Source organism: Moschus berezovskii, chromosome 3, assembly GCF_049115385.1.
Source record: "Moschus berezovskii isolate FMDL1 chromosome 3, NW_MosBer_1.0, whole genome shotgun sequence".
Lineage (NCBI taxonomy): Eukaryota > Metazoa > Chordata > Mammalia > Artiodactyla > Moschidae > Moschus > Moschus berezovskii.
In genome coordinates this window covers 73,924,376-73,943,754 of record NC_142462.1, presented here as the reverse complement: position 1 = coordinate 73,943,754, position 19,379 = coordinate 73,924,376, and the positions used below count along the sequence as shown (strand labels likewise).

General features: G+C 39.5%; 1 protein-coding gene across 2 annotated transcripts in view; it reads left to right on the top strand.

The window, feature by feature from the left end:
• The first annotated feature begins 3,810 nt into the window (after positions 1 to 3,810).
• Positions 3,811 to 19,379, top strand: part of ITPRID1 (ITPR interacting domain containing 1) — a 132,343-nt gene continuing 116,774 nt past the window's right edge. For both annotated transcript variants that reach the window (XR_008685248.2, XM_055420921.2), the window contains exon 1: positions 3,811 to 3,929. The gene's annotated coding sequence lies outside the window, so the exon portion shown is untranslated. The remainder of the gene's footprint in view (positions 3,930 to 19,379) is intronic.

The window sequence follows — 19,379 nt, the reverse complement described above, 5'->3', positions numbered from 1 at the left end:
AAGTGGTACATAAAAGGAACACTTAAAAATGAGTAGAAAACTAAGACTAGAAGATAGTCTCCTTACCTTGATAAAGTGTGCATATTAAAGATATCCAGAAAACATCTCTTGAATCAGAAACATATAAACTTGATCCTTTTAATGAAGGAAATAATACAAGAATATGCCCTCTATCACTACTTCTGTATTGTTTAAAATACTGTTAGATATTCTATCCAAAATAATAATAAAAAAAAGTACAAGAGGGAGAAGAAAGAAAAGGTATGAAGATAGAAATTAAGCAGGCAGCACAGGTATTGCTGTGAATTATATGATCATCTGCATAGAATGCTTAACAGAATTTTCAAAATACGGCAACAAATAGGAGAGTTCAGCAAAATTGTCAAACACAAACTTACCATTCTTCTATACTTGTATTAGTCAGAGTTTTTCAGAGAAATACAACCCACAGGGTGTGTCCATGAGTATATGTGACTGTATCTGTGGATATCTCTCAACAGATAGATACAAAGACATAGACATGATACAGAGACAGATATAGACATACACACATACAGAGATAAAGACAGAGACAGAGAAGGATTTGATATACTAAATAAACGGCACCACAAACAAGAGTGAGGAGAAGTGAGTTGATTGAGGCTTGTTTAACGGACAGTATTTTAAAAACTGATTCATAATACGCATAAAATAAGTTTAGGTCCACAGTTTATACCATATCTAAAGTGAACTCCAAAGATATAAATGACCTATATATAAAAGGTAAAGTTATATGAATGGGAGAAAACATGCTAATTTTAAAAATCATTAGGTTGGAAGTACTTCTTAAATAAGAACCCCAAATCACAAACCATAAGGCAGATGTTGGATTTGACAACATCAAAATTAAAGACCTCTGTTTAGTGAACTGCTCTATAGATTATGTTAACATATGGGTGGCAGATTAGGGGAACATATTTGCAACTTCAAAAACCAACAAGGGATTAATCTAGAAAATACAAGGGACTCTAATGAATCAACCAGAAAAAAAAAGTGAACACGATAGAAAATAGGCAAAGGTTATGACTATACAATTCAAGGAAAGAACATGAAAGGATAATAATTATATGAAGAGATTCTCAATGCTGTTAGTGAAAGCGTGGTAAAAGAAGCAAAAATTAAAAAATTCAGACACACTGCTTTATACTCATCTTGGTGAAAATCAGGTAATATCCAGAGTTAGCAAGTGCTTGGGTAATGAGATCTCTCCTGAACCACTGGTGGAAATACAGACAATAAAGCACCCTTCTCGAGAGCAATGTGTCAGAACTAGGTACAATTAGGAATGCACAAACTCACTATGGTAGGCAATGGCCTGACTGATCTGCGGAAATGAATAGGTACTGCAATGCCATAAGGAAAAAACAAACAAAAAAGCAACTAGATTATTCAGTTCTGCTGTGGCATAAAATTCCCTTTGTCACTCTAAGGTGGGCCATTGATGTTACTGTTTCACACCAACCCTACATTGCCACCCAAAGCATTGAAGAAGGTAGCCCAAGATTCTGCTCTGGTGTGACCTTCAGTCTTTCAAGCTAACTAAGATCTCTAAACTCTGGAGGTGTCCCCTTGAGTTAAAAAGAGACCCCTGGGAACCATGATCATTGAAAACACCATAAATCCTTGATCTTAAATATATCATTTACATGAAAGCAAAGTAAAATATAAGCTTAGCCATGTCTGAGTCATCATTCTCACTAATTTTGACTCTGGACCAACCTTGGTGACTTTAACTAGATGACCTTGATCTTAAAATCTCACTACTAGGTATGTAGCCCTGATAAACTCATATACAGCATTATGCAATACTAGTCATGAAAGTGGAGAAGTAAATGGCAACCCACTCCAGTATTCTTGCCTGGAGAATCCCAGGGACAGAGGAGCCTGGTAGGCTGCCGTCTGTGGGGTCGCACAGAGTCAGACAAGACTGAAGCAACTTAGCAGCAGCAGCAGCAATCATGAAAGACATGAACAAGAATGCACATTATTTAATTGCAGGTGTGGGTAGCACTAGAGCTCAGTTGAGGTTTTATGAATGGTAGAATGAATAATCAAAATAAATTGAGTTGAGTCTTATATGATGAATAAGAACTATATAGGCAAAGAAGTAGGGGAAATTTATGACAAAAGAGGAAGCAGGATCTGCACAGGCATGATGTAAGGAAAAAACTTTTGAGCACTTCAAACAAGGTGACTGAGAAAACTCAGAAAAGAAATGTTCAAGCATAAACAACTTTCCTGCCCTGGGTAAGGGCAAGTCTATAGAAACAAAGTAAAAATAATGTATGTGAAAGCACTTAACGAATCTGTAAGGCTAATACTTATGGAGCATATTATAATCATTAATACAAATTCACCAAGGAAGAAATGTTGAGAATAGAACGTGCTTGCTAGTTCAAGGGTTTGCCAGTCTGTGGGAACAGGGAAATGTCACAGACTGAGGTCTGACCTAGGGATAAAATTACCAATTCATTCCACCTTCCTTTCAGGGTTCTTATGACAATTAACTTGCCAAGTTTCAACCACAAGACCATATGTTTGTTAGATCACGTGGGGAAATGTGGTTTATCCTGATTGTTTGTTTGTATTAACATTATTAGTGCAATGCTTCATTTATTATGCTGACCCAAATTCAATCTGTCAGGAGGTTTCTCAGGACACAAAAGTATAAAAATACATAAGTACAAGCGATTTTTAGGCTAGGAGAACTAAACACCTCCTCCCCAGCCGATCTTGTAGGCAATCCCCTTGGACCTTACACAGAGTTGTACTCATGGTGTTCATAGTCCAAACACTTTCTAAAGCCTTGAAAATCCTTCCAAAGTGTCAGAGGAATATTCCCATGTGCTAATGACAGTTTTAATGTTTAACAAACTTGAATTATTCTAATTATTTGGGAGTTGGTATTTCAGTGCTCTAATTCAAGCTAAGTCATTTGCCCAACCAAACCACTCACTTTCTGAGAATACGGAGTAACTAAATATATGTTGAACTCTCCCTTTCAATGTTTCCCTCTCACAATTACAAGTGATAAGCTGAGTTCAGACACTAAAGTGTAGAATCGTTACAAGTAGCCAGATTCACAATTATTGTTTTCTAAGTCATAAGACAGCCCACCAGGTGAGAATTACTTTTTCTTCAGCCTTATCTTCCCCTTTGCTACCCCACAATCTGCGTTTCAGCCATACAGACAACTTGCAGTTCCCCAAATGTATCACCCAGTTCAATAATTTTATGCTTTTGTTTATGCATTCTCCCACAGCTCCAAGCCTAGCTCAATCTTTATTCATCAGGAAAGCTCCTAATCATGCTTCAAAACTCATGGCAGGCGTTATGTCCTCGGCGAAGTGAAGGCTTCTCAAGTTCCCATTAGATGGTGTGTCCCCTCTACCTCTCTGCACTCAGTATTCCTCCATGGGAACCACGGGCTGTGGCGCTCCAAAGGCAGCAAGCTCCACTGGAGAGGGAAGAGTAGTTTATCTTCACATTTCCTTTTCCCAGCCCATGGTCTGGCACAAAGTGGATCTCCAAAAATCTTGTGGGGCCAAGGAATGCAGGAATTCTCTTCTAGTCTGGTTCATTTGTCTGAAGGAGTTTCACTAAGTTCCCTGTTTCAAATTCTTCCCGATATAAAATATCAGGAAAACAAGTCCCACCCGCCCCCCCACCACCACCTAGGACAAATGGGCATGGATTATGAAAATGTTATGCAAGATTAGGCAAATGCTACTGACTTTCCTGCGGGAACTGTCCACCTATACAACTTGCAGACAGTTCGGCAGTAGAGCTTTTGTTACTGGTGGATGGGGCTGGTGGACAGGACTGTGACAATCGGTTTCTTTAGGGGATAAACTTTTCTTGTTCCCGCAGCTCTACTCCAACTGGAGGAGGTAAGACTGTTTATCAGAATCTTTTCTTTGTGCCGTAGCAACCGGAATGCTCTCCCTGGTCTCAGAGAAGAGACACAGGAAATCAGCTTGCTATCTCTCTTCCTATTTGTAAGAATTTTTTGACTGAAACTAAGCTAACGGGCTTGAGTCGAATGAAGGTGAAATTGAGGGGACTGCAGTTGTTAGAAACAAATAGAATGATGTTAAATGTCATTGAGCAGTGAGGAGGTTGAAGAGTTTACTGAGGAACAGACAGAAAAAGGAGAATTAATTCTCCATGAAAAAAGTGAAAGTCAAAGGTGCTCAGTCGTGTCTGACTGTTTGTATGTATAGTCCATGGAATTCTCCAGGCCAGAATACTGGAGTGGGTAGCCTTTCCCTTCCCCAGGGAATCTTCCTGACCCAGGGATCGAACCCAGGACTCCCATATTGCAGGCAGATTCTTTACCAGCTGAGCCACCAGGTAAGCCCATGAATACTGGGGTGGGTAGCCTATCCCTTCTCCAGTGGATTGTCCCAACCCAGGAATCAAACCAGGGTCTCCTACATTGCAGGCGGATTCTTTACCAATCCATGGATGGAAGTAAATCAAAATGAGACTCTGGAGTTGCATCTGAGAATTGACAGAAAAAAAAAAAAAATGTGATCATGAGCAGTAGCTAATCCCAGGAAAGGAGAGAGGTGTGTGTGTGTGGAGGTGGGGGCGGGGGGGTTGGGGAGAGAGTGAGAGAGAAAGAGAGAAAAACTCCAGGAGGTAAGAACTGCTTATAAGTACGATGCTCCATTTCTGATTTCCAGATGGTGATATTTTTGTGTAAGGATGTCATGCAGAAGAATATTCAGAATGCTATAATCAGAATGATATTTTAGTACCTCAACTTTATTTTAAGTTGCTAATTAATGAGACATACTAAATACTAATGAAATTATTTGAATAAAACAATAGAACATATTTACATGTATATATATATTTCTATATCAGCATATAAATACAATTACTTTATATATATACTCACACACACACGCAAATACACATGTACATGTGCCTTCTGTTTGCCTGCCCCCCCCCCACTGTGATTGTTGGACAGAGTTGTCCACTCTGTTGGATAATGAGAGAAAAGCATATACATGGTAGACAGAAAAATTATCCTCATCCCAAAGTTGTCAATGTGTTACCTCACAGATCAAAAGAGACTTTGTAGATATGAATAAATTAAGGATCTTGAGGTGGGGAGATTATCTGGGATTATCTGGGTGGGCCCAATGTGACTGTAAACTCCCTTATCAGAGAGAGGGCGGAGTGTCAGAGTCAGGATAGGAGAGGTGATGACATGAATAGAATGTTAGTATCAGGGAGAGATTGGAAGATGCTGTGCTGAAACTGACAGGTGACAATATACAGCCTTGACGTACTCTTTTTCCTATTTGGAACCACTCTATTTTTCCATGTCCAGTTCTAACTGTTGCTTCCTGACCTGCATATAGATTTCTCAAGAGGCAGGTCAGGTGGTCTGGTATTCCCATCTCTTTCAGAATTTTCCACAGTTTATTGTGATCCACACAATCAACTGCTTTGGCATAGTTAATAACGCAGAAATAGATGTTTTTCTGGAACTCTCCTGCTTTTTCTATGATACAGCGGATGTTGGCAATTTGGTCTCTGGTTCCTCTGCCTTTTCTAAAACCAGCTTGAACATCTGGGAGTTCACGGTTCACGTGAATTCTGAAGCCTGGCTTGGAGAATTTTGAGCATGACTTTACTAGCTTGTGAGATGAGTGCAATTGTGTGGTAGTTTGAGCATTCTTTGGCATTGCCTTTTTTTGGGATTGGAATGAAAACTGACCTTTTCCAGTCCTGTGGCCACTGCTGAGTTTTCCAAATTTGCTGGTATATTGAGTGCAGCACTTTCACAGCCTCATCTTTCAGCATTTGAAATAGCTCAACTGGAATTCCATCACCTCCACTAGCTTTGTTCGTAGTGATGCTTTCTAAGGCCCACTTGACTTCATATTCAAGATGTCTGGCTCTAGGTCAGTGATCACGTTATCGTGATTATCTGGGTCATGAAGATCTTTTTTGTACAGTTCTCCTGTGTATTCTTGCCACCTCTTCTTAATATCTTCTGCTTCTGTTAGGTCCATACCATCTCTGTCCTTTATTGAGCCCATCTTTGCATGAAATGTTCCCTTGGTATCTCTAATTTTCTTGAAGAGATAGGCAGTCTTTCCCATTCTGTTGTTTTCCTCTATTTCTTTGCATTGATCACTGAGGAAGGCTTTCTTATCTCTCCTTGCTATCTTTGGAACTCTGCATTCAGATGCTTATTATCTTTCCTTTTCTCCTTTGCTTATTTAACTTATATGCAGAGTACATCATGAGAAACTCTGGGCTGGAAGAAGCACAAGCTGAAATCAAGATTGCCAGGAGAAATGTCAATAACCTCAGATATGCAGATGACACCACCCTTATGGCAGAAAGTGAAGGGGAACTAAAAATCCTCTTGATGAAAGTGAAAGAGCAGAGTGAAAAAGTTGGCTTGAAGCTCAACATTCAGAAAACTAAGATGATGGCATCTGGTCCCATCACTTCATGGGAAATAGATGGGGAAACAGTGGAAACAATGTCAGATTTTATTTTTCTGGGCTCCAAAATCCCTGCAGGTGGTGATTGCAGCCATGAAATTAAAAGACGCTTACTCCTTGGAAAGAAAGTTATGACCAACCTAGAGAGCATATTAAAAAGCAGAGACATTGCCTTGCCAACCAAGGTCCATCTAGTCAAGGCTATGGTTTTTCCAGTGGTCATGTATGGATGTGAGAGTTGGACTGTGAAGAAAGCTGAGCACTGAAGAACTGATGCTTTTGAACTGTGGTGTTGGAGAAGACTCTTTTGAGAGCCCCTTGAACTGCTAGGAGGTCCAACCAGTCCATCCTAAAGGAAATCAGTCCTGGGTGTTCATTGGAAGGACTGATGCTAAAGCTGAAACTCCAATACTTTGGCCACCTCATGTGAAGAGCTGACTCATTGGAAAAGACTCTGATGCTGGGAGGGATTGGGGGCAGGAGGAGAAGGGGATGACAGAGGATGAGATGGTTGGATGGCATCACCAACTCGATGGACATGAGTTTGAGTGAACTCTGGGAGTTGGTGATGGACAGGGAGACCTGGCATGCTGTAATTCATGGGGTCGCAAAGAGTCAGACATGACTGAGTGACTGAACTGACTGACTGACTGTGCTGAAGCTGGAGGAAGGAGCCAGGACTGGAATAATGTGGGTAACCTCTACAAACTGGAAAAGGCAGGAAATGGATTCTTCTCAAGAGCCCTCAGAAAGGAACACAGACTTGCGAGGCCTGTTTTGGATTACTGACCTTTGTTCCGTTCAGTCGCTCAGTCGTGTCCGACTCTTTGCGACCCCGTGGACTGTAGCCTAGCAGGCTTCTCCATCCATGGGATTCTCCAGGCAAGAATACTGGAATGGGTTACCATTTCCTTCTCCAGGGGATCTTCCCGACACAGGGATCGAACCCAGGTCTCCCACATTGGAGGCAGACGCTTTAACCTCTGAGTCACCAGGGAAGCCCTCTAGAATTTTAAGATATTATAATTTGTGCTGTCTTAAGCTACTAAACTTATAGTAATTTGTTGCAGCTTGGTAGAAAACTAAAACAAAAGGTAACAGGCTCTTCTAGATGAACTTGATATTTCAAGGGATCTGTGTCAGTGGGAAATAGGAGTAGGAAAATTGGAGAATGATGCTGATTAAGAGATGGCAGAACCACTGATGTTGGGAGTCTCAGGGTTTGACTTCAAGATGTGCAAGTGACTTGTCCTTTTTCATAATTCTTTCTTAATCTCAGGTCCAAGGAAACAACAATGTAATCAGAATGGCACACATACAGCAATATCCTTGCTTCATCACATAGAGTATTTTCTGCATATTACAGAAATTTTTTAAAGAATAATTTCAGTATGGCCTTAATGAAATAATCATCCTCGTATTTAATCCTTCCATAGTTTAACCACTCTAATTTGTTCAAACCTTTATAAATTTTCAAGGACAAATTTAACTACAAATAATAAATTATTTAAAACCTACAGTGAAAAGGCTTTCTGAACGAATTCCCACTGAGCGAACATTTCCTGAATCTCAATCTTCCATCATCTTCCAGAAGATGCAAAAGAAGAAGTTGGGCAAGTAACGTAATTTCCCTGGAGTTCTTATTTTGTGAAATTATGCCTAATTCATTGAGATGGGTAGAGAATGTTGACTCTTAGATCTGGAAGGAACCCCGAGATGGAAGTAGCCCAGATTCCTCATTTTGCATATGAGAAAACTGAATCAGTTACTTCAGTTACTTTCCCAAGATTTCCCATTGCATTGCCCTCTGCCTATGCCCCTAAATGAACAACATACCAGGCTTTGTACTAGACAGTAGCAATACAGAAGTGACAGATTTTTTTTTTTTGTCCTTAAGAATTGTATAATGTAGGAAGGAAGACAGACAAAATAAATACAAAATATTTTGTAAATACAATGATTGAAATAAGCATCAAGAATTGGTTAGGTTGAAGGAAGGGCACAGAGACCAAATAGGCATCACTCATCGTGGATATTCATTGATTTTTAAAATAAAAGCTTTTATTGGCTTGTTTTTATTTTACAAAAACAATTGGTCCTTGGTCGGTTGTTTTTAAAATACCATCAATAAAATGAAGAAAGTAAAAGTTGTCCATAATCATATCAGCCAGAGAGAACTACTTTTTTTTTTATTGGAGGATAATTGCTTTAAAATGCTATAGAGGCCTTGCTGTACCTCAACACGAATCAGTCATAATTATATATATATATATGTCCCCTCCCTCTTGAGCCTCCCTTTCCCTGCCATTCCACCTCTCTTTGTTGTCACAGAGTACCAAGCTGGGCATCCTGTGTTATACAGCAGCTTCCCTCCAGCAGAGATAACTACTCTTAGCATTGTCTTATACATCCTAAAATATATAGTAATGTTAGATCTACATAGATATAGCCCATAAACCATGCAATATGTACGTATTTCTAGTCTGTCTCTCTCAATATATGTATAATTTTAATGGATATATATGCATCCTTCTGCTATTTGTCACTTATTTCAAAATCACTGAATATGAGTGGTAGAATATACTGAGTACCATCTTGTCCAACTGCCAAATAAATAATTTTTATAAATTTTTAAATAATTTAAGATATACAGAAAAGTGCAAAGATAGTACTGAGAATTCCCCATATCCACTTTCCTCTATTATTAACATCTTACATTATTAAGGTAATTTATTACAATTAATAAATCAATATGATTCACCATTATTAATTACAGTCCATACCTTTGTTTCCTTAGCTTTACCTAATGTTCTTTCTCTGTTCCACAGTCCCATCGAAGATACCACATTACATTTAGTTTGCTTTTTAATTTTTTTTTTGAATCTGCCCCGGGTGTACATGTGCTCCCCATCTTGAAACCCCCTCCCACCTCCCTCCCCATATCATCCCTCTGGGTCGTCCCATTGCACCAGCCCCGAGCATCCTGTATCATGCACTAACCTGGACTGGTGATTTGTTTCTCATATGATAATATACATGTGTCAATGCCATGTACATTTAGTTTTCATATCTTCTGTGTCTCCTCTTAACTGTTAGGATTTTTGACTTTCTTGTTTTTGATGACCTTGACATTTTGGAAGAATATTTATAAAATATTTTGTAGAATGTCAACTCTGTTGAAATTTGTCTGGTGTTTTTCTTATAATCAGGCTGGAGTTATGGGTGTGAGGGAGGAAGGTCACAGAGATAAAGTAGCATTCTCATCACAATCCATCAAGGGTGCAAACAGTTAACATCAACATGACATGACTGCTAATGCCCTTTTGATGACATGACTTGATCACCTGGTTCACGTATTGTTTTTCAGGTTTCTTTTCTGCAAATTTACTCCCTCTCACCTGCTGCTGCTGCTGCTGCTGCTAAGTCACTTCAGTCATGTCCATTATGCTGCTAAGTCACTTCAGTCATGTCCGACTCTGTGTGACCCCATAGACGGAAGCCCACCAGGCTCCCCCGTCCCCGGGATTCTCCAGGCAAGAACACAGGAGTGGGTTGCCATTTCCTTCTCCAATGTGTGAAAGTGAAAGTGAAGTCGCTCAGTCATGTCCGACCCTTAGCGACCCCATGGACTGCAGCCTACCAGGCTCCTCCATCCATGGGATTTTCTAGGCAATAGTACTGGAGTGGCTTGCCATTGCCTTCTCCGCCCTCTCACCTGACTATACTTTATTATTTGGAAGAAAGTCACTATGTTAACCCCATATCCAAGGAGTAAGTTAGATGGTGCAGTAGCTAAATAAATTATCTGAAGTTCTGCACAGATTTATCTGTTCTCCCAGAATTATTGATTTAAGTAATCACTCTTTTGTATCAGTATGGATTCATGGACATTTATTTTAGATTTGGGATTATTATTCAATACTGTTTTATTTATTGTGTGCTTTTATTGATTAATGAGAGCTTTTCCAGCTGGCTTTTGTATCTCTTTGACATATTACATCATTGTGTGTGTGTGTTTAGCACTCCCTTACTTAAAGTTGTTATGAGTTTATTGTTTATAGTCCAGCCTTCTCTCAAGCTGCATTGGTTCCTTTCACAAAAGAATATTAGAAATCAAGTTCTGGGTACTATGCATATGCAAGTTTATTACTAATGGGTGTTTTGTTTCTAGACCCTCTCATCTGACAGAGGAAATATATATGTGTATGCTAACTCATCCATATAAACAGAGCTATAAATATTTCCATATGTAACCATCTGTATGTATGCTAAGCTAATCATGAGTTAATACTGATGTCCTCAACTCTAATCCATTACCACCTGGATTGTTCTAGCCTCTTCCCCTTGTTTATCTGTAAATTTCCACTCCAACTGTGAGAAACCTGGCTCCCACATTGTTTGTTTCTTTTCCCTTTTATTTTCACTTAGCCAAGCTAAGGAGTCATCCCTTTTATTGATCTTTTCAAATAACCAGTTTTTTGGTTTCACGGATTTTTCTCTGTTGTTTTCTTATTTTTAAATTTCATTGATTTTTTGCTCTAATTTTTATTATTGTATTTTCTTCTGCTTGCTTTAAGCTTATATTGCATAGGTTATAGGTTTTAAATCTTTATTATTTTCTAAAATATGCATTTAATACTGTAAATTTCCTTTTAAGCACTGCTTTTGATACATCTTACAAATTTTGATAACTGTGATAGGCTTTATTTTCATTTAGTTCAAATATTTTTAAACTTAAGATTTCTCATTTAACTCAAGTGTTATTTAATCTCCAAACATTTTGAGATTTGATAGTTATTTTTTCTGTTACTGATGTCTATTTTGATTCTACTGCAACATGAAATCATAGCTTTGTGATTTCTAGTTTTATAAATTTACTAAGGTACATTTTTTTGGCCCAGAATGCAATCAACTTTGTTGAATGTTCTTTGTGAGCTTGAGAAGAGTGTTTATTCTCCTATAGTTGAATGAAATTTGTTATGCATTTCAACAGGATCAAGTTGGCTAATAGTTGGTTAATTGTATAAGTATCTTCACTGATTTTCTACCTGTTTTGTGTATCAGTTACTGAAAGAGGGGTGGTGAAGTCTCCAGTTACAATAGTGGGTATGCCTGTTTCTCCTTTCAGTCATATCAGTGTTCATCTCAAGTGTGTCCAGTCCAAGAACATACTCCTCAATGCTTAACAGGCCAGTAAATTAAGAGATAAGTTGTTGGGGCAAAGGAATAATGATTTTATTTGAGAAAGCAGCAGGCAGGGAAGGTGGTAGACTATTGAACCACCCCAGCTAGGTTAGAAGTCAGGCTTCTTTTATACTAAAGGTGTGGCTGGTTATCTCAGACCTCTTGGTGCCCACCAGACTCTGGAGATGTGATCATTGTTCTTGCAATTGTCGACATACATCTGATCTTAACATTCCTGTAAATCTTCAAAAAGATGAATGTTATTTTCCGTTCTGCAACTTATCATCTTTATATACATGTGAAAAGAGTTATGCAATGCGGTAGACCTGGGTTCGATCCCTGAGTTGGAAAGATCCCCTGGAGGAGGGCATGGCAACCCACTCAGTATTCTTACCTGGAGAATCCCCATGGACAGAGGAGCCTGGCAGGCTACAGTCCGTAGGGTCGCAAAGAGTTGGACATGACTGAGCAACTAAGCACATACATGCCTTTAAAGGTCAAGCCTGCAAGGCAGAGCTTTGGGAAAGTGTTGCTATATGCAATATTAGTTTACTGTTTGATGAAAGAAGAGAGTATGATTAAGAGCCAGTATGACTAAGCACAGGCAACAGAGCACAAAGTTTAGAACTAAAGGAATAGATCCAATATGGAGTCAGATTTGTTTTCTGTTACACATACACATTTAGAATTGTTGTGTCTTCTGGAGAATTTGGCTTCCCCAGTGGCTCAGTGGTAAAGCATCCACCTGCAGGAGAGGCAGGTTCAATCCCTTGGTCGGGAAGATCCCTTGGAGGAAGAAATGGCAACCCACTCCAGTATTATTGTTTGGAAAATCCCATGGACAGAGGAGTCCAGTGGGCTACAGTCTATGGGGGTCACAAAGAGTCAGACACAACTTAGAACACACACGACCAACAACAACCAACTGGCAAATTTATACCTTTATCATCACATAATGCCAAATTTTATCCCTGCTAATCTTCCTTTTCTAAAGTCAGCTTTGTTTGAAATGAATGTAACTAATCCAGTTTTCTTTTGATTATTGTGGTGTAGGTTTCTCCAGCCCTTTCACTTTTAATCTATTTGAGTGTTTATATTTAAAATGGATTTTTTATAAACATCAAATTTGGAGGGTTTTTTTACATTTTTTTAACCCACTTTGACAATCTCTGTCTTTTAATTACTGTATTTCAAGCAATCACATTTAAAGTGATTATTGATATAATTGGAATAATGTCTCCATGTTATGCCTACTGTGTTTGCAATTGTTTTCTATTGTATTTATGATTTGTTTCTTTTTCCCCCCTCTGTTTTTTTTTGTTCTGGTTTTACTGTCAACTTCTGTGACTCTATACTCTTTTTTCTCTTAGCATGCCCTGTATACTTATCTTCAAAAGTACTATGTGGTTTCCATACAGTTTCTACTACTCATTTTTAACTAATTTAAGTTAAATGTATTCTTCATTTTTGTTATCACATTTTTTATTTCTAGACTTTCCTTTATATTTTTCTTAGTTTCCCTTTCTCTACTTATATTACCCATCTTTTCTTGCATGATGTATACTTTTTCCATTAAACCTTTAACATAGTAATCTTAGTTATGTTACATTTCTCATCTGATAATGCCAACATCTGTGTCATAGTTGAGTTTGGATCTGATAATTGTTTCACCTCTTTATACAGTGTTTTTTCTTGCTTTGTAAATTTTTGTTGTTGAAAGTCACACATGTTGTACCAGGTAATAAGAACTGAGGCAAATGGCCTTTATTATAAGAATTTATGCTAATCTGACCAGCGATTGGTCTGTCTGTATTAAATGTCAGCCATGGCTATGGATGCCAGAGGCTTTCAAATTCCTCTAGTGTCCTGGGGTTTTTAATCTCCCATCTTAACTTTGGTTTTCCCCAAGTACTCCTCAGAAAGAGAAAGAAAGAGAAGAGAGGGAAAAAGAGATTATAGATCTTTCAGCTGTAATCCACTACTATTACATCAGAACTCTGCTGGTGTGTGAGTGGAATGTGGGAAAGAGAATGCATTCTGCAATCCTTTGATTAGATCTCAGTGTTTAAGTGGGCCTCTAAAACCCTGAGGCTAAGACTCAGTGGTTGGGGTTGAGACCTTCACAAATGTTTCTCCAGTCATATAGCTTCTTCCCTCCTGCCCTATTGCCATACCTGGAAGAAGCATTCCTGATCTATTTCCTTGAAGTATTGACCCCAATTGACCATGCTTTTTCTTAAATGAGACAAAAAATCTAAAGTGGTCTGTAATAGGAGGAATGTTCTTCCACGACTGGGATAAGGTTCTGGCAAAGCATATTCTCTTGGAGAACAGACCTTTGTTATGGGGAAGGATCTGGTCATATTAATATCTCACAATGATTACTCTTGCCCTATGTCTCCCAGAGCCATCAGAGTCTTTCTTACATCTTCATTGTGAGGTCCTATTGGGTTTCCTGAAAGTAAAGCTCACAACAATGGGAGAAATTCTCTTGGACTTCATTCTTGAAAGATCTTAGATGCTGCCCAAGTGTGCCATATTCACTCTGTTCATGGTGTGGGATAGTGGAGCTTTTTACTTATTAACTCTACGAGGTTTTCTGATATAAATGGTAGCTGTAATTGTGTTGATTCCTCTTGAATCACTGAGGAGCCCTTTGGATTAAAACGGCTTGGAGCCATTAGCATAAGCAATACTGAGTATTTTCTAGGTTAGCAGATCCATGAAAGGGAAATGACAATGGACAGTCTAGGAAGTACATGTTAGTAATATAGTAACTATTCAGTAATGCCAAAATTGTTAAGTACCCAAGACAGTGCATAGACAAGATGAGTACACTCACTGTTTCCAGTGTCACTGGATATTAGGTACTCTGTCTCCTAATCAAGGGGCTTCCCATGTGGTGCTAATAGTAAAGAGCCCGCCTGCCAATGCAGGAGACATAAGAGATGCAGGTTTGATCCATGCATCAGGAAGATCCCCTGGAGGAGGGGAAGGCAGCCCACTCCAGTATTCTTCCGTGGAGAATCCCACAGACAGAGAAGCCTGGCGGGCCCCAATATATAGGGTTGCCTAGAGTTGCACACGACTGAAGCAACTTTGCATGAACACACTTCCAATCAAAAGTGCGGTAGAGAAAGGGGAAAGTCAGTACCCACTTCCTCTACTACTGTCAAGGAATCCTGCTCAGTTTATCAGACATTTCAGTTCAGTTCAGTTCAGTCGCTCAGTCATGTCCGACTCTCCGCGACCCCATGAATCACAGCACGCCAGGCCTCCCTGTCCATCACCAACTCCCGGAGTTCACTCAAACTCATGTCCACAGAGTCGGTGATGCCATCCAGCCATCTCATTCTCTGTCGTCCCTTTCTCCTCCCACCCCCAACCTTTCCCAGCATCAGAGTCTTTTCCAGTGAGTCAACTCATTGCATGAGGTGGCCAAAGTATTGCAGTTTCATGTTATTTCCTATGAACAAAGTAACTGGGAATACTATCCAGTTGCCTGGACTGTCCTAGATAACTCACCCTGAATATCATTCATTTGCATTCTGAGAACATTTTATCCCTCAATTACAGCAATGAGCAGTTCACAATATATGCTACTGCTTTGAGTCATGGCTAGTGGTCCCATTTCAGGATTAAAGCTTAGAGAACTGCCTCCTTTTTGTTACTTTACTATATGGTCAGATTTAACATAATCATTGTTAAAAAGCAATTTCAGTTCCTTATTGACTTTTAGCTACTCTGTAGAGTGCGTAATCTAAGTCATAAGAATGTATATTTTCCCCCATGGGGATCAGTAAAGAGAGGTAGTAAAGAAAGTTTTTTTGTTGCCAGTAATAATGCAGCCCATAAACTTTTAAAATATATCTTGAACTGCTCTGCTTCTAAAAAACTTTATTCACCTATCCTCTGTTATCTTAGGTTATTTTACATGGTATTATAATTTTTGTTTATGACTCTATTTCCATTCTAAAAAAGAGTCCCTTAATTCAGGGAGAATATCTCATTTTTATATCTATAGTACCTAGAAGAATGCCAGCCCAGAGATCCTGTGCAATAAATACTCATTGAGATGAAATTAAAATGAGTAAGATTCTAGTTCAATTTGAAATTCAGCCTAGATTTCATGATTGAGCTCTAGACCTATGTATCCAAATTGCCTGCACAGTTATTACTATTGCAATCATCATTATAAATACAAGCTCAATGCATCTAATGACAGTTTATAGGCCATTTTTAAGGCATTATTGCTGTGAACCCTACAACATTTCTGTAAGGGGAGCATCTGTAAAATAAGTGTCTACATTTTACTGATGAGAATATTCAGATTCAGATATTAAGACCTGCCCAATGTCTCATAGGTAGTAAATACCGGGGCCAGAGCTGAACTAAGCACCTGTGACTCTAAGTCCTAGAGCAATTTATGTCTTTCCTTTGTCCTACAGAGTTTTTTCAGTCTCAATGCTCTTGAAATTTGGGGCTGAACAGTTCTTTGTAATGGAGGGAGTGCTCTGTATATTACAACATGTGCAACACTATCCTTGACCTCTGCCCATGAGGCAATAGTAGGATCCTTCCTCCCACTGTGACAACCACAGATGTCTTCAGTTCAGTTCAGTTCAGTTCAGTCGCTCAGTCGTATCCGACTCTCCGCGACCCCATGAATCACAGCACGCCAGGCCTCCCTGTCCATCACCAACTCCCGGAGTTCACTCAAACTCATGTCCACAGAGTCGGTGATGCCATCCAGCCATCTCATTCTCTGTCGTCCCCTTCTCCTCCCGCCCCCAACCTTTCCTAGCATCAGAGTCTTTTCCAGTGAGTCAACTCGTCGCTTGAGGTGGCCAAAGTATTGCTGTTTCAGCTTTAGCATCAGTCCTTCCAATGATCACCCAGGATTGATCTCTGTTAGAATGGACTGGTTGGATCTCCTGGCGGTACAAGGGACTCTCAAGAGTCTTCTCCAACACCACAGTTCAAAAGCATCAATTCTTCGGCGATCAGCTTTCTTCACAGTCCAACTCTCACATCCATACATGACCACGGGAAAAACCATTGCCTTGACTAGATGGACCTTGGTTGACAAAGTAATGTCTCTGCTTTTTAATATACTATCTAGGTTTGTCATAACTTTCCTTCCAAGGAGTAAGCGTCTTTTAATTTCATGGCTGCAATCAGCATCTGCAGTGATTTTGGAGCCCAAAAAAATAAAGTCTGACACTGTTTCCACTGTTTTTCCATCTATTTCCCATGAAGTGATGGGACCAGATGCCATGATCTTTGTTTTCTGAATGTTGAGCTTCAAGCCAACCTTTTCACTCTCCTCTTTCACTTTCATCAAGAGGCTTTTGAGTTCCTCTTCACTTTCTGCCATAAGGGTAGTGTCATCTGCATATCTGAGGTTATTGAGACTTCACCTGGCAATCTTGATTCCAGCTTGTGCTTCTTCCAGCCCAGCGTTCCTCATGATGTACTCTGCATATAAGTTAAATAAGCAAGGTGACAATATACAGCCTTGACGTACTCCTTTTCCTATTTGGAACCAGTCTGTTGTTCCATGTACAGTTCTGACTGTTGCTTCCTGACCTGCATACTAGGAATCAGTGAATTAAAATGGACTGGAATGGGTGAATTTAACTCAGATGACCATTATATCTACTACTGTGGGCAGGAATCCCTTAGAAGAAATGGAGTAGCCATCATGGTCAACAAAAGAGTCCGAAATGCAGTACTTGGCTGCAATCTTAAAAGCGACAGAATGATTTCTGTTCATTTCCAAGGCAAACCATTCAATATTACAGTAATCCAAGTCTATGCCCCAACCAGTAGTGCTGAAGAAGCCAAAGTTGAACAGTTCTATGAAGACCTACAAGACCTTTTAGAACTAACACCCAAAAAAGATGTCCTTTTCATTATAGGGTACTGGAATGCAAAAGTAGGAAGTCAAGAAACATCTGGAGTAGGCCTTGGAGCACGGAATGAAGCAGGGCAAAGGCTAATAGAGTTTTGTCAAGAGAACACACTGGTCATAGGAAACACCCTCTTCCAACAACACAAGAGAAGACTCTACACATGGACATCACCAGATGGTCAACACCGAAATCAGATTGATTATATTCTTTGCAACCAAAGATGGAGAAGCTGTGTACAGTTAGCAAAAACAAGACCAGGAGCTCACTGTGGCTCAGATCATGAACTCCTTATTGCCAAATTCAGACTCAAATTGAAGAAAGTAGGGAAAACCACTAGACCATTCAGATATGACCTAAATCAAATCCCTTACGATTATACAGTGGAAGTGAGAAATAGATTTAAGGGACTAGATCTGATAGATAGAGTGCCTGATGAACTCTGGTCGCAGGTTCGTGACATTGTACAGGAGACAGGGACCAAGACCATCCCCATGGAAAAGAAATGCAAAAAAGCGAAATGGCTGTCTGAGGAGGCCTTACAAATAGCTGTGAAAAGAAGAGAAGCAAAAAGCAAAGGAGAAAAGGAAAGATATAAGCATCTAAATTCAGAGTTCCAAAGAATAGCAAGGAGAGATAAGAAAGCCTTCCTCAGTGATCAACGCAAAGAAATAGAGGAAAGCAACAGAATAGGAAAAACAAGAGATATCTTCAAGAAAATTAGATTTCCAAGGGAACATTTCATGCAAAGATGGGCTCAATAAAGGACAGAAATGGTATGGACCTAACAGAAGCAGAAAATATTAAGAGGTGGCAAGAATACACAGAAGAACTGTACAAAAAAGATCTTCACAACCAAGATCGTCACAATAACGTGATCACTGACCTAGAGCCAGACATCTTGGAATGTGAAGTCAAGTGTGCCTTAGAAAGCATCACTACAAACAAAGCTAGTGGAGGTGATGGAGTTCCAGTTGAGCTATTTCAAATCCTGAAAGATGATGCTGTGAAAGTGCTGCACTCAATAGGCCAGCAAATTTGGAAAACTCAGTAGTGGCCACAGGACTGGAAAAGGTCAGTCTTCATTCCAATCCCAAAAAAAGGCAATGCCAAAGAATGCTCAAACTACCACACAATTGCACTCATCTCACACGCTAGTAAAGTCATGCTCAAAATTCTCCAAGCCAGGCTTCAGCAATATGTGAACCGTGAACTCCCAGATGTTCCAGCAGGTTTTAGAAAAGGGAGAGGCACCAGAGATCAAATTGCCAACATCCTCTGGATCATGTAGAAAGCAAGAGAGTTCCAGAAAAACATCTATTTCTGCTGTATTGACTATGCCAAAGCCTTTGACTGTGTGGATCACAATAAACTGTGGAACATTCTGAAAGACATGGGAATACCAGACCACCTGACCTGTCTCTTGAGAAACCTGTATGCAGGTCAGGAAGCAACAGATGTCTTCAGACATTGTCAAAGGTCCCCTTGGGGGCAAAATCAGTTCCATTTGAGAATCAGAGGTCTAACACATGATGGTAGGTGCTCCATGACAAGCATAAGCAAAACGAAAATAATATAGGGGAGTCCCATTCCTGGTGGAGGCAGCATTTGATTTGGATCTTTACTGTAGAAAGATTGAATTGATCAGGGTTTGTTGTGATAAGAATGAATACCAATATTTGTGCACATGCGTGATGCAACAAATCTAACTCAAAGGGTTAAATTACAGTATAAGCATAATTAGAGATTTCAACAAGTAAAATGCTATCTT